Raw genomic sequence first — 15,919 nt, forward strand, 5'->3', positions numbered from 1 at the left:
CCTTTCACTTCACCTGCCAAGAATCCCACATCCTCTACCACGGAAGGAACCCTGGTCCAAAACTTGCACAGATCTGTTCCATTCAGTGAGTCGTGCTACGTCTGCTGATTGGTCTACTCTAGTCTCAGAAATCCAAAAACTGACGAAACTGCTCAGAGTGTATTTGTGGCCATGAAATCCAAGAGACCTACCTCACCATATTGTCCCTCAAAAACAACATATTCAATTCAATTCAATTTAAGTTTATTTGTATAGTGCTTTTTACAATAAAAATCTTTGCAACTTTACAGAAAATTAAGTTTCTACAATATTTAGTAGTAGCTTATCAGTGGTGACTGTCAGTTTATGTACATTTGGCAGAAATGTACAGAAAAATCAATTAAAGATGTAATCAAACAGATGATGAACACTATTAATTAACAGCAATTATTATATGATGCAATCAAACTTATAGCAAAGTTTGGTAGTTCTGTATGTTGTTTCAGGGTTGGCATCATCTGAGGTCCTCTGAGGTGTTGGCATCATCTCTTCTCAGGTGTTCCGGATCCAGACTTGTGTACATCCTAGTTAAGGCAAAAACAGAGAAACAAATAAAGACATAATTAGCGTGGCTGCTGTTCCAACCAAGCAAAATGATTTGTTTAACCCAAGCTAAAGAATAATAATGCATATTTGATCAGATATAACTGAGGTACAAGATTATGAGATACATTATTTGAATGCTTGGCCAAAGACATGTTTTTAATTAAGATTTAAACAGAGGGAGTGTGTCTGAACCCCGAACATTTTCAGGAAGGCTATTCCAGAGTTTGGGAGCCAAATGCGAAAAAACTCTACCTCCTTTAGTGGACTTTGCTAGCAGAGGACCTAAGACAGATCCTTGTGGTCCTCCATATTTTACTGGTGATAAATGAGATGACTCCCCATTTAAATAAACAAAATGGTAGCGATCAGACAGGTAGGATCTAAACCATATTAAAGCCTGCCCTTGAATACCTGTATAGTTTTGTAATTGATCTATGGGTATGTCATGATCTATGGTGTTGAACGCAGCACTAAGATCAAGTAAAACTAGCAATGAGATGCAGCCTTGGTCTGACACAAGAACCAAGTCATTTGTAATTTTAACAGGTGCAGTTTCTGTTCTATGGTAGGGCCTGAAACCTGACTGAAATTCTTCATATAGATAATTTTTTTGCAGAAAGGAGCACAATTGGGCAGACACAACTTTTTCTAAAAAATTTTAGACATAAATGGAAGATTTGAAATGGTTCTGTAATTTTGCCAGTTCACTAGGATCTACTTGTGGTTCCTTAATAAAAGGCTTAATAACCGCTAGCTTGAATGGTTTTGGGATGTGACCTAATGACAGCGACGAGTTAATAATATTGAGAAGCAGTTCTTCTGCTACACGTAACGACTCTTTCAGTAATTTAGTGGGTACAGGATCTAATAAACATGTTGTCGGTTTAGATGCAGTGATAAGTTTATTTAGCTATTTATGTTTTATGTTTTTATAGTTGTGAAGTTTTGATGTTTAAGTATATATGAAACAAATGAAGGAAAGAGAGGAATGGTTAATTGATTACTTTGACAGACAAACAAGGCTGCTTCCAGATGTTCACATAGGACAAAGTGTAAGAGTGTGTAACAGAGTGAAATGTCTGTCACAGTTTTCCCCATCCTTAGGGTAATGGAATTAAAAATTCTATGTGTTGTAATACTATGAGGCACTAGAGGGTGTTCGTTAGACACACCTGGATTGTATATCAGGTGAGTAGTTGCCTGAAGAAGTAGTTCAGTTTGTGCTACCTTGAACTGTTGGTTTACAAAGTCCTATTTGATAAAGCTTTGTTTTTAAGCTCAACATTGGATATGCCTTTGTGTTGGATTCCTTTGTGAAGGCTCATTCATCTGCTAGTTGGAGTTGTCAACTCTAAAGCGGATCAACATATTTGAATGCACAGAATGTTTTTCTTCGGAAAGAATAACTCATTTTTGCCACAAAATGGATCATCCTTTCTCAGATAAGAACTCTAAGGGTGCTTTCACACCTTTAGATCGATTGCTTTGTTCTGAAACAGGAATAAAAAGGATTGCAATGTTGCTTTTTATTCTTGGTGTGGTTCGCTTTCACATGGCAAAGTTTCTAAATGGTCCAAATCTGTTACATGCGAGTAAACTGTTCTCTCACTGGTCAAAGTTCCATGGTTTATTTTCTATGATTCCACTTAGCTGTCACGCATGTCATCCGACAGGATGGAATGACCACACTTCGCATGCTTTATTGTTGGAACTTTTGTAGATGTCTTATATTAATTTATCTTTTGAGCAGCAGCTAGGGTTATAGGAAACCCTTTTTAGAATACAAGAACGGCATTATAAAAGAAAAAGTGCCTTTGATTTTGTGACTGGCGAAGCCCGTTCTCACTCCAGGACATTCTCAAGTTCATTTTGAGGTAGTAGCAAAACAACAAAGCTAATGTTTTTTCATGGAACTAACGTACTGTAATTACCCATTATACATTGTGATATAGCCTGGTACATTTGGTCAGATTGCTTTCTCACTACAACCAAACCGCTCCAGAGTTCTGGTAAGTTTGTTTTTTTTTCTTTGTAACTACAACCAAACCGCTCCAGAGTTTTTCAGACAATCTCGGGCCGATTGTTTTGGTGTTGATAGGTTTGAAATCTGCCAGTTGTGAGAATTCTGGGTTGTAAAATCAAGGAAAAGGTTTTTGCCAGGTGTGAAAGCATTCTCTCTCTTCATCTCTCTCTCTCCTCTCATATCTTCTCGTCTTCTCGCTTCTCTCTCCGTCTCTCTCTCGTCTATATATATATTATATATATATAGATATATAGATAATATATATCTATGATAGATATATAGATATTTTTTCACTTGAACATATCTTGCATTGGGGGAATAAATGCAACAAAAAAAGAAAGACTATTTGCTGAAGTTCATAAATTGCTTTATTTGATCTTAGTGATGAATCCTCATTTGTGGCTAATCTAAAAATAAAAGAAAGAGAAGTTAAAAGTGCAACAAGGACATGTCTGGCAAGCTGCAGTAATCATCAAAAAACATGAACAAAGATCCTTCATCTTACATACATTTCCTGAGTCTACAAACAAAAAGTTCCACCCAAAACAAACACATTACCCATGCAGGTCAGGTAAACAAGTGGAATATGCCCTCAAAGTACTGAACAATGGTTGCACACTACAAATCTGTACTGCACTTACCGGACGGTCAGTCCCCCCAGGTCCACTTCGTCAAAGTAATAATTTGCTTTTACAATTTGTTACATAGCATTTACAGTTAGCGTTGGCAGTATGGTTCTGTTCTGGGCAAGACTCCCCACACCCGTCCTTGCAGCCATGCTTGGACAGAGCGAGGAGAGCAGCAAGGGGTACAGAACAGATCCAGTATATGCATTCATAATTACAATTTACATAAATTGTAGAAAATACAAAATACATGACAGATAATGCTTGCAATAGTGAACTGTAAAAGAAGAAGAGAGGGGTAAAAATCAGACTAGATTACAGTTTCAGTTAGGTGGAGTTGGGGTTGGAGGAGGGAGTTGATTTGTGAGCAGTGGATGCAAATAGAAGAAGAGTGCGTGAGAGAGGTGTACCGCTGGCTATGCTAAGTGTCAAAACTGGATTGGTACAAGTCAGGAACAGGTTACTATCAGCTGATGCGAGCTTGACTGATGTGACCTGCTTGAACTAAGGCGATTCTTGATTTTGTTTTGAATAATTTGTGCAACCAAAACAAAAGATTCTATTTAGTTTGTATAATTGTTTAATTAAAAATATTGTGTGATAAAGAGTTTACACCTATAGTTGTTTACAAAACGCATGTTAAAAAAATGTAATAACATTTTGTATTAACTGTTATAACTATTGTGAAATAACACTTACAAGCTGGATAGTTCTGGACTTAAGAGAGGGGATGTCATGTATTTTGTATAAGTGTGCTATCCATCCCCGTGTGATGTCATCAACAGTTGATTCCAGTAAAAATTCTCATTCCTCACCTACAAAACATATAAAATACATAACAAGGAGCCTTGAACAATGGGCGTGCTGAAAAGGGGCACTGCCCCTACCCCTAACCCATCCCCTATACCCTGATAGAACGCTTTGTCGACCAATTATGAAGACATTTCTCCATGCCCTGCCTTTCAGCACACGCTACAATTTCGCCACATTTCCAGGAGGGGATGGGCTGGGTCATTGTAATTGGATGATTTGTTAATTTTTTTGTCATTTGGTTTGGTTGATAGAGAACTGCCAAGAGTAAACTGCCAAGAGTAAGCTTGACTACTGGAGTAAGCTGTCAAAGTTGTGCTTGGCTGTTGAGACGTGAGTGTGATTGACTGCTGGTATTGCTGGTAAAGGTTCCATTCTTGTTTGTTGTCTCCGGTAGTGGTCTGTGGAATAGAACGTTTTGTGGTATCTGTTAAACAATAACAATGCACCTGTTGTGGTCTCATCAACAATAACTTTTGGGAGACCCACAGTCCCTTGCACATGCCTGCCCCCTGAGGAAAACCTGCGCATGGCAACAGACTGCACTCATAGCGATAAAATGCTCCGCTCAAGCCTTCAGTCGATCCATGGGGTCATGGTGGTCCTTCACAGGACTCCAACCGTGAGTCGCTCCTTAACGTGCCAGTCAGTCCCTCCAGCCTGTTCAGTGATACCGTGGAGTCTTTTATCGAGGGGTTCTCTGAGACACAAAAGCACACAAAGGCGATGAGTTGCCTGATTCACCAGCACATGTTCCATCCACCATTGAGATCACGCACCTTATCTGCAACCAGCTCGGCTCAGAGAATGGCTAAGCAGCCAGTCACATCCTCCGCGGCTCCCCAACATGAGCCAGATGTTCACCAAAAGTAAGGTAAGGTAAGGTAAACTTTTATTGTCCCCAGTAGGGTAATTTGTCTTGGGCCATCACCCATGCTGCAACCATACAGTACACACATTAGACAAATACAATTCGCAAAATACACAGAATATTGGGATCCATAAAATTACAGCTCCATAACTTCTTCTATTTAACAACTTCACAAGACACTGGGATAAAAGATAGTTTTTTAAATCTATTTAACCGCAGCGAGGAACATCTGAACCAACTAGCCAGAAAGGGCAACAACTCATATTCTGTATTCAAAACATGGAAAAATCCCACAGGACAATCCCTCTCAGCATGTCTTACTGTGGCATGTTCGTACATTGTTTGCAATGGTGTCCATTCATTCATTCCTATAATTTTCCAAGCAGTATGTATCATTCGTATCAGCTTTGATCTCGATTGCACAGATAGATTGTAGCACAAGTAGTGGACAGCATCTGGGAAAAGGCATCATGGAGAGAGGAGTCCCTGCTGTGACAGCAGACTGCCTTCAGCTTCCAAGCCTTCATCCTAACAGACCTGCCAAGAGGAGGAGAGAGGTCTCTGGAGGCCCAGCACTGCATCCTGCATTCTGTTCCCCTTTTTCCTGCAGGCGAAAAAAGCAATGTTCATATTTAGTTTTTTTTTTTTTTCAATAAAAACACAAACACCCTCACAAAAAGAGCTGTTCCCTCCTCATCCTATTGATACAGCATTACTCACCCTGCCTCAGAGCAGCGCAGAGCTGCTGTCTGTGCCTGTTATGGCCTCCCAAAACATTTCTTCTGCCGTATGCACATGCACAAACTGACAGTCATCACTGAAAGCTACTACTAATACTGTAGAAGCTAATTTTTCTGTAAAGTTGGTTTGCAATGATTTTATCGTAAAACTCTCTACAATAACTTTGAATTGATTGAATTGGATTGAGATGTCATAACCCCTGTGACCTACAAAAACACTTGAAGAACCATTTAGGAACGATGAAAGTATTAAGACCTTGAGGGATGAAAATTGATGTGGTTCTCTAAAGGACAGTAGGCACAAAAAAAAGCTCTGGGAATAAAAAGCACTGACAGGCTAAGTTGTATGTGCATCCCAGAATGAATTAATTGGTTAGACGTCCTGATAACAGGATTCCACTGAATATTAATTAGAAAATCAAAAAATATCACGGGGCAGCAAATAAGTGATGTCAATGCTTAAGTGCATCAAACTAACGAACAGACATACACGTCTTTCATATTTAAACTTTGATGATAACACATTACCTAGAGCGTTCATTTAGTGTTTGTGTTAGCTACAGCTGTTAACCAATGTTCCTGCCGCCGCTAGGAGTTAACGTGCCAAATTTTGGTCCTTGCGGCATTGTGTAGAGGCAAACTGAGATGTTGCGATGGGAGGTGATCAGAGTATGCACATGTGGAAAAATGTTAAAGCTAAGTGCGGTAAGTGTGGGAGGAAGCACAGTGCTGAATGGAGATGTAAAGTAGGAAAATGGCAGTGAAATCCCCAAAATGTCAAGCGGCTGAAGGAATATCTACATGAGCTCTAAAGTATGTAAAACGACAACCCAAAGCATGCAAATAAGAAATGAAGTGTTTTGACAAAGTTCATTTGTAACTTCATACAGAAGTGGTGACAATGCTCCCCCCAAACTGAAAGCAGAACAGAAAGAGCACATCATATAAGCTGCTGGGAAAAGTAACTTGGAGTATAGAATGTTACGGTAGAGATCATAAATGTTACGTAAGATGCAACCATAATATCAACAGTCAACCGCAAACGCTTTTGATGGTACATAGGGGATAACATATGCAATGATGCAAGAAGTTTAATTGCTAATGCAACCAAGACGTAAAAAACAATTTATAACAAATCAGGAAAATAGTCCTGACATCCATATTGTTCAAAGACATGGATTAAACTCAGTCACGTTTAAATTTTTGGATACATTACAAACAGGAGAGAAAAAAGCAAAGGAAATGGTGGTGGGGTAGCAATATTTATTAAACAATGTATTGGGTATAGAACTATCTATCTATCTATCTATTTATCTAAATTAAATTTTAATCATTTTTAATTAATAATTTATGCATTTAGCAGACTAAAAGCAACTTATAACACATTTAGCCTATACATTTATAACCAGTATGTGTGTTTCCTGGGAACTGACGCCCCACCCACCTGTTGCGCTGCTCCAACAACAAGTGGTCTTACCACTGCACCAACTTTCAAATTCTTCACTTTTATTACTACCCTACTAACGTTCAACTAGTTACAACTGAAAACCCTTCAAACTTAAAGCGTTTTAAAACTACTTCCCACTGTCTAGCCGGCTTATTCAAGCCAATCTAAAGTTATGTTCTTGCACAACCTGTTCTCTAGTTTACACTTCTATAATCATTGGGACAGGTTTATGGAAGTCTACTGCTCGAACCATCTTGGGGGCCGGAAGTTCAGTGTGGTGTGGTGTGGTGTGGTGCTTCTAAATGCTGCACAGACACATATGGGGGCAGTACGTAACACAGCTAGAAGGGACTGATATAGAAGATAGACCTAGCTGTGGCGGGAAAATTCTCCCTCTCTCCCTCTCCCCTCTCCACATTTCATTCATTTAGGGTTCTTCTTTTCACAATTTCCCAGCTATTATGAGTCCATACTCCTATCCATAAGGTGGCGGCAATGCACCATTCAAGATGGTCTGACAACCACCTTTAAATACCAGAGAAACATAAATAAAATGCAGTACAGGATAGAGTGGCACAGCTTTTAGCTGTGATCATGCTATTGAAAGATTAAGAGGCTAAAGCTCAGCTAATATTGCATTAATGTTTATGTTAAGTTGTCTTCCTGACAAAAAAAACAGCAGAACAGCATGAAGAAAATTATGTTAAGAAACATAAGCACATAACTTAAAATTGTTAGAAATATTAAGGTTTGAGCAGACATGAGCTCTACTCTAATGTGTAGAATATATAAAATTAAATCAATTCAATTTAAACTTTATTTCATATTAGAGAAATCTAAGATACACTTCATTTATTCGCATTATAGTGGTTTAGATTATTATAGTCAAACAGCTTAGATTTGGAGGAATTTGAGAATCAGATATAAAGCTTGAGTTCACTCTTTAAAAAAAGGTTCCAAACGGGAGCTTTCACAGTAATACCATAAAAGAACCGCTTTTGTATAATTTTGTTTAAGATTATTTGATGTTATGATTTTTTCACCTGTTAAAAAACGGAGCAAATAGACATTTGAAATTTTGAAATGGAACAAAGGAGGAAATCTCAATACAAAAGTTGAAAAATGGATACATTGCTGGTAAAATTAGTTAAAGACAGCCAAGAAGGATTTTTCTTCAAATTACACACTAATTCTTTAGTATCCACTTTGATATCAGTGTAAGTGATGCCTTTGTATTGACCCTTGGTTTCATACTGTAACACACTGCCGTTCTTGCAAGTGATCTTCACTGTGCCAGTGTAAGGCAGGTCAGACGTGGCTCTGCTGATGGTGATGTCAACATCTACCTTCTTTCCTGGTGGGATTTCTACAGTGGTAGCCAGAGTTTTGGTTCTCTCATATGTCTCCTCCAGACTATAAGTGCTATGTGAACCAGTTTTGAAACTGTATCCTGAAGAAAATTCTACAACCTCTGCCTTATTTTTTTGATCAATTTCTTTGAGGTTTTGATTTTTTGCTGCTGATAATTTGTGTAAGTGACAGATTTGATCTCTTCCACTGTCACTTGTGGCTTTATTTGGTTTATTGTGGGATAGTTGACATCGGTGAGAAATGCTGATTGAACTGCGTTGAGAAACATGAAACCCATGCAGTCAATATCTGCACCAGCTCTTCCTACAACTCCCAAACAATAACCAGAGTCGATATCAATGGGATATTCAGTTTTTAAACCCCAGCTTCTCATTTTTGCAAAAAATTCTCCACCCTGGTTGGTCTTGAATTTGATGGCTCCATGATGTGTTCCTGCTCCGTTCCCCCAGAGGGACAGTGAGGTGAAACACTCATCAGTTTTGAACGTGTACTCTTGATATGGTCCATCTTGAGTGCCAAAGCTCCCAATTCTGCCATCTGAAAGCCAAACCCTGACAGCCTTCACCTGCCATTCTCCCAGCCAGACCCCGATCTTTTCAAAACTAAACTTAGCATCTTTATTATTAATGATAATTGAGAATTTTGTTTATTATTTATTTTAAATTTTGATTGTTGTTGTTGGGATCTGTAAAGAAATCTGAAAATTATATCACAGATTTAAAAGCAGAATTGACATCAGGGATTTAAATCAAATACATTAATTCATGTCTTGTTTATTCATTTTAAAATTGTCAATAAATCATTAAAATGGTCAATAAATAATTTTTTACTCAATATTTTTGTTGTTGTTTTTTTTTTTTTTTTTTTTACGTGATTTATATTTCATGATTTTAAGAAATTTATGTTTGCTTTTTTTTTTTTTCGCACAACCATTTATATTTGTCCTATTAACCTCCTGCAAAGCTTCAAGCTGTTTACTACATAAATTAAATCTTAAGTGCTTGCACTGAAATATACTCACATGGATGACAGTCTGAAGAACACCTTCTTAAGATAAGCTCATCTGGTAAAAGCCAGAAAAGTGAAAAATGTTTGATTGGGCTGCTGTTTAGCTCAAAGTGTGTAGGTGAGGCCTGGTGTGCAGTACAAATAACAACCAAAAAAAAAATAATCACTTTGGTCATACAACACCCATTTAATTTGCATCTCTTGCTTTCCCATCACCAAATAAGCCATATAGTAAAATTTTTCTGTTAACTGGCCATGACCTTTTTCTGAGTTTCCGTGTTCACGCTGCTCAAGCAATCAGTCAATCTAAATGCATTTTTAAGCAAAGTTTAATTGTCCTGATAGTATATTTTAATCAAACTGGTTAGACATGGCAGATCACCTTGGACCAGCAACAAACCAGTTGCAATGACCAAAGACATCTTGACAATCTTGACAAAACAGGGTTGTCTGCAAGTTTGTTTTCCTGTTGGATAGGGGGAGACTGACAGGGTGGTTGTATCATTTTGACATTTCTACCTATATTTTCAGGTTCTTCTAAGCCACTGCATTCAGACTAATAACAAGTGTTTGCTGTTAAATGGCTGTTATCTTTGCAGCACAAACAAAATTGCATGGTTTAGTTTCAAACACAAGCAGTCAAGTGTGTGTGTGTGTGTGTGTGTGTGTGTGTGTGTGTGTGTGTGTGTGTTTTTGTGTGTATGTGTGTATAAGCATGTTTGTTATTACTGTCAATCTTAGTAAATGACCATAATAAAATTTAACTTGAATGTTGAGAGACATTCCTTGGTTTGTCAAAGAACTAGGCATACTGAAATTCAAAAAAAATATAAATACATCATAAAATTTATTTGCTTTGGGTTGTTTATTGCTTTTTTTGTTGTTTTTTCTGACCCAGAATCTTGTGGCAATGAACTAGCTCACCTTACAGCTAACAGCCAAAACATTAGCACTAACTACTTGCCTGAAAAATATCTGAACAGACACACAATTTAACTTGACAAGTTTAACTACACAGCAGGCATTGCCATCACAAAAATAAATGAAGTGGAATAAAAGTTTATTTCTTACCTCAGATCCTGCCAAAGATATTTACTTCCCCACATGTGGAATAAGGACTAAACTGAGCATGTGTTAAGTAAATTAGATGTTTTGTAACTTGTTCCTGATTGGAGAAATTAGAATTGTTACAACTGTCCTACATTACAACCATCCCGGTCTGCCCTATATTTTCATAAACATCACCAAAAAAAAAAAAGTTTTTACGTTCTCTTGAAAAATACATTCTCGTGTTTGTAGTACTAAACCCAGCAGGAAAGTGGCTCTCCAGGACAAGGACTGAGGAACCTGATTTACAGACTTGCAGACAAACCTGTCAGAACCAGGAACCAGCTTTTGAATACAGGGAAAGATAAACTTGTGGGCTGGAATACACTACATGATTTCTGAACCAATTTTAAAACACTAGGCCTCATTATTTTGCAGACTTTGTAAATAGATACAGAAACTGGACATCATACACTAAACAACTGAAGATTATACACTACCAGTTTTTCAAGTCGTTCCGATCACAACAAAACTCATACAGAAACACATACCTTGTTGCTACAATGTGTTGGATCATGAATGAAGAGACAGGGAGTCCAGAGCGGAGATATAGAGTCTTTTATTAACTGTTGCTTACTAGTCAAGTGTCAGAAGAAAAGTGGACAAAAACACAGAAATCACAACTACATATACAGTATATCTTTGTCTGCTCAAGCATTTGGCATACGTCCTAGTTCCTGGGTGCACCGTGCACTTGTTAATCAGTTCTTAACAGAAACATACAGGAGGTAGTTCAGCCTTGTGTGTAAAGCTATGATTATTGTTACATAGTATGAGAAGAATAAAAATGAAGAATGAAAATTCATTACTTATTGTCCCACAAATGCCAATAAAGAACTTTTATTTTTAAGAGTGTTCTTTAAGGACTATCATAATTCAACAAATAATATAGCAGATTAAAAAAAAAAAATTAGTTGGCTTTTGAGCTAAACAACTGAAAAGATTTGAATTTATACAGGTTTTCCAAACTTCTCTCTAACTCATTCACTGTTATGTTTATAGGAGTAAAGTTCCTATTCTTCCCAATAAATCCTCTTGAGATTTGACACTCCTTATTATGGTCTAAACAGCAGTATGCAGTCCAGAAATGACTAGGCACGTTCAGCTTTCCTTTTAATTTATCTTTACCTGGTACCACCCCTGTTACAATGTAAGCAGTGTTCTTTTTTGACAGACATCGCTTGGTCAGTTCTTTTTTTGTTTTTTTTTCTTCTAGTGTCCTCTATTTATGATTGTTAATGGTGTTTTTTGTGTGGGGATTGGTTGGTGTGAGTGTGGGTTGAGTAAGATCAATCCTGTGAGCTTGCCAGGTAGACTGGTGCCAGATGACCTCTGTCAAAGCTAGATTGCTTGTAATCATCACTGACAGCTTGATTCGATGATTGTCTGGAATGGTCAGGTACCATATTTGGTCCTTCTCCTGGATTATCAAGCTGTAATATTTTTTATAAGCAAGAAAATGCACATTAAAAGAAGTTTTAAGGAAATGTCATATTATGGTAAATAAACTTGCCAACAAAATATGACTACATATAGGAAGCATCTGTTCATTTTCACTTTTCACAGTGAGATATCATTAATCTTTTAAATGAGTATTAATTATAAACAAATGATTACGTTTTATGGCTAAGTACAATATGTTTGAATTCAAAAACATACCAAATTATAAAACATTCATGTGGACCTGGAATAATATTCTTACTTGAGGTTCAATGCACCAAAAGTGTTTTCTTTTGCAACTCATTTGCTTGACAAACTTGTAGGCAGAGTAGACTGGAATCTTGTTGTCAGTATCATAAAGTGTGGCATAATAAACTTTTTTTTTTAAAGTTTGGCAAATTTGTTTGTACTGAGGTCCGTGAAGTATTGTTGGTGAAGCTCCATTTGCAAAAATATCAGCGCATTTCTCTCGAAATTCACGCACAACTTCAGCTGAACCACCAGAGAGGACTGATACCATCATCAGATGAAGGAACATCATGATTAAATGAATTTCTCTGAAAGCAGTTAATGAAAATAATATGAAATAATATTAAAAAAAAAACAGAAAATAAATTTAATATTGTATGGCAGAAGATAAAAATTTACTTGTGCTATCCATCATTCTTTGTCATTTGTATAATAAAGAGCGGATATTGTTTAAACAGCGTGAAAAATGCATCTTACCTACTGCTGGGTCTTCACTAGCTTGTTGCCACTTCATTCCTCTCTACCATGGTTCACTCCAGGGACTTGTTTATTTTTGGTTTTTGTCTAAGTGTTTTTGCAATAACAAAAAAAAAAAAAAAAAAAGTGCATTCCACTTAGTTTTCTTTGTAACTCATTTATTGTGTAGGTCATCCAGTTTTCATGATGTGTCATAACCTTCTATTGTGCAAATTAGCCAGGATCTCATAAAAATATTGCATTTTGTGTTTCACTTCCATATTCTGATCTATTACTTAGGTGCAAATTGAAGAGTTTGTTTCCCAATGCCCCGTGCGCAATAATCAAAAGAGCCAATGATACCACATCCAATACCAGGAAGACCCTGGTCAAAAACTTGCACAGATTTGTTCCATTTCAGTGATTCAGGTTGCTTACTGTCTGCTGATTGTTACTCTAAATTCTCAGAAATCCAAAAACTGACGAAACTGCTCAGAGTGTATTTGTTTGTGTGAATTAAATGAAAGTTGTCTATTTTATTAGTCATGTTGTCTTCTGAAGAACAACATATATATTTGATTTTTTTTTGTTTTTGCTTTTTAAATTATTAGCAAAGCAACTTTACAGAAAATTAAGTTTCTACAATATTTAGTAGTAGCTTATCAGTGGTGACTGTCAGTTAAGGTACATATGGCAGAAATGTACAGAAAAATCAATTAAAGACGTAATCAAACAGACGATGAACACTATTAACAGCAATTATTATATGATGCATTCAAACTTATAGTAAAATTTGGTAGATCTGTATGTTGTTTCAGGGTTGGCATCATCTGAGGTCCTCTGAGGTGTTGGCATCATCTCTTCTCAGGTGTTCTGGATCCAGACTGAAGCTTGTGTACATCCTAGTTACGGCAAAAACAGAAAACAAATAGAGATATAATTAGCATAGCTGCTGTTCCAACCAAGCAAAATTGATTTGATTAACCCAAGCTAAAGAATACTAATGCATATTTGATCAGATATAACTGAGGTACAAGATTATGAGATACATTATTTGAATGCTTGGCCAAAGAGATGTGTTTTTAATCTAGATTTAAACTGAGAGAGTGTGTCTGAACCCTGAACATTATCAGGAAGGCTATTCCAGAGTTTGGGAGCCAAATGCGAAAAAGCTCTACCTCCTTTAGTGGACTTTGCTATCCTAGGTACTACCAAAAGTCCTGAGTTTTGCAACCTTAGGAAGTGTGATGGATTGTAGTGTGATAGAAAGGTAGTTAGGTACGCAGGAGCTAACCCATTAAGGGCCTTATAGGTAAGTAATGTTATTTTGTAACTGATACAGAACTTAATAGGTAGCCAGTGCAGAGATTGTAGTATTGGGGTAATATGATCATATTTTCTTGACCTGGTAAGGACTCTAGCCATTGCATTTTGGACTACTTGTAGCTTGTTTATTGAAGATGCAGGACAACCACCTAGAAGTGCATTACAATAGTCCAGTCTAGAGGTCATGAATGCATGAACTAGCTTTTCTGCATCAGAAACAGGTAACATGTTTTGTAGCTTAGCAATGTTTCTAAGATGGAAGAGTGGTGTTTTTGTAACATGGGAAATTTGATTTTCAAAAGACAAGTTGTTGTCTAATATAACACCCAGATTTTTGACTGTAGAGGAAGTAACAGTACATCCGTCAAGTTGAAAATTGTATTCCAAGAGATTCCGTGTACTGTTTTTTTTTTGGTCCAATAAGTAATATCTCTGTCTTATCCTAACTGAATAAGAGAAAATTATTGGTCATCCAATCTTTTACATTTTTAACACAATCTGTTAGCTTATATAATTTAGAAGTTTCATCTCGTTTCGTTGAGATATATAGTTGATTATCATCAGCATAACAGTGGAAACTAATCCTGTATTTTCTAATATTACTAAGGGGCAACATGTATATCGAAAAATGCAGAGGACCTAAGACAGATCCTTGTGGCACTCCATATTTTACTGGTGATAATTGTGATGACTCCCCATTTAAATAAACAAAGTGGTAGCGATCAGACAGGTAGGATCTAAACCATATTAAAGCCTGGCCTTAAATACCTGTATAGTTTTGTAATTGATCTATGAGTATGTCATGATCTATTGTGTTGAACGCAGCACTAAGATCAAGTAAAACTAGCAATGAGATGCAGCCTTGGTCTGACGCAAGAACCAAGTCATTTGTAATTTTAACAAGTGCAGTTTCTGTTCTATGGTGGGGCCTGAAACCTGACTGAAATTCTTCATAGAGATCTTTTTTTGCAGAAAGGAGCACAATTAAGCAGACACAACTTTTTTTTAAAATTTTAGACATAAACGGAAGATTTTAAATGGGTCTGTAATTTGCCAGTTCACTAGGATCTAGTTGTTGTTTCTTAATAATAGGCTTAATAACCGCTAGCTTGAATGGTTTTGGGATGTGATCTAAACACAACAACGAGTTAATAATATTGAGAAGCAGTTCTTCTGCTACAGGTAACAACTCTTTCAGTAATTTAGTGGGTATAAGATCTAACAGGCATGTTGTTGGTTTAGATGCAGTGATAAGTTTATTTAGCGCTTCCTGTCCTATAGTTGTAAAGCACTGCAGTTTACATATCTAAGACAACATGAAACAAAGACAGGACAAGCCAAATGATTACTTTGACAGACAAACAAGGCTGCTTCCAGATGTTCACATAGGACAAAGTGTAAGAGTGTGTAACAGAGTGAAATGTCTGACACAGTTTTCCCCATATCCTTAAGGTAATGGAATTAAAAATTCTATGTGTTGTAATACTACAAGGCACTAGAGGGCGCTCGTTAGACACTTGGATTGTATATCAGGTGAGTAGTTGCCTGAAGAAGTAGTTCAGTTTGTGCTACCTTGAACCGTTGGTTTACAAAGTCCTAGTTGATAAAGCTTTGTTTTTAAGCTCAACATTGGATATGCCTTTGTGTTGGATTCCTTTGTGAAGGCTCATTCATCTGCTAGTTGGAGTTGTCAACTCTAAAGCGGATCAACAAAGCGGAACCGGAAAATTTCTAAGATTCCCAAACCTACTCAATGGTCAAAGTTCAACGGTTTATTTTCTATGATTCCACTTAGCTGTCACGCATGTCATCCGACAGGATGGAATGACAACAGCTTCGCAGGCGTATTGTTGGGACCTT

The 15,919-nt window shown here is 37.0% G+C and overlaps 1 long non-coding RNA gene and 1 pseudogene across 1 annotated transcript; both read right to left on the reverse strand.

Annotated features, from left to right (window-relative positions):
* Positions 1–521: 521 nt before the first annotated feature.
* Positions 522–9,903, reverse strand: LOC109095792 (annotated as a pseudogene).
* A 1,981-nt stretch (positions 9,904–11,884) lies between these two features.
* On the reverse strand, positions 11,885–12,800 carry LOC109096071. The gene is made up of 3 exons (XR_002018874.2): positions 12,755–12,800; positions 12,291–12,585; positions 11,885–12,021 (listed from the first exon to the last, which is right to left on the reverse strand). It is a non-coding gene; the product is annotated as an uncharacterized LOC109096071 (long non-coding RNA).
* Positions 12,801–15,919: the final 3,119 nt, after the last annotated feature.

The sequence above is a fragment of the Cyprinus carpio genome, chromosome A7 (assembly GCF_018340385.1).
Source record: "Cyprinus carpio isolate SPL01 chromosome A7, ASM1834038v1, whole genome shotgun sequence".
Classification (NCBI taxonomy): domain Eukaryota; kingdom Metazoa; phylum Chordata; class Actinopteri; order Cypriniformes; family Cyprinidae; genus Cyprinus; species Cyprinus carpio.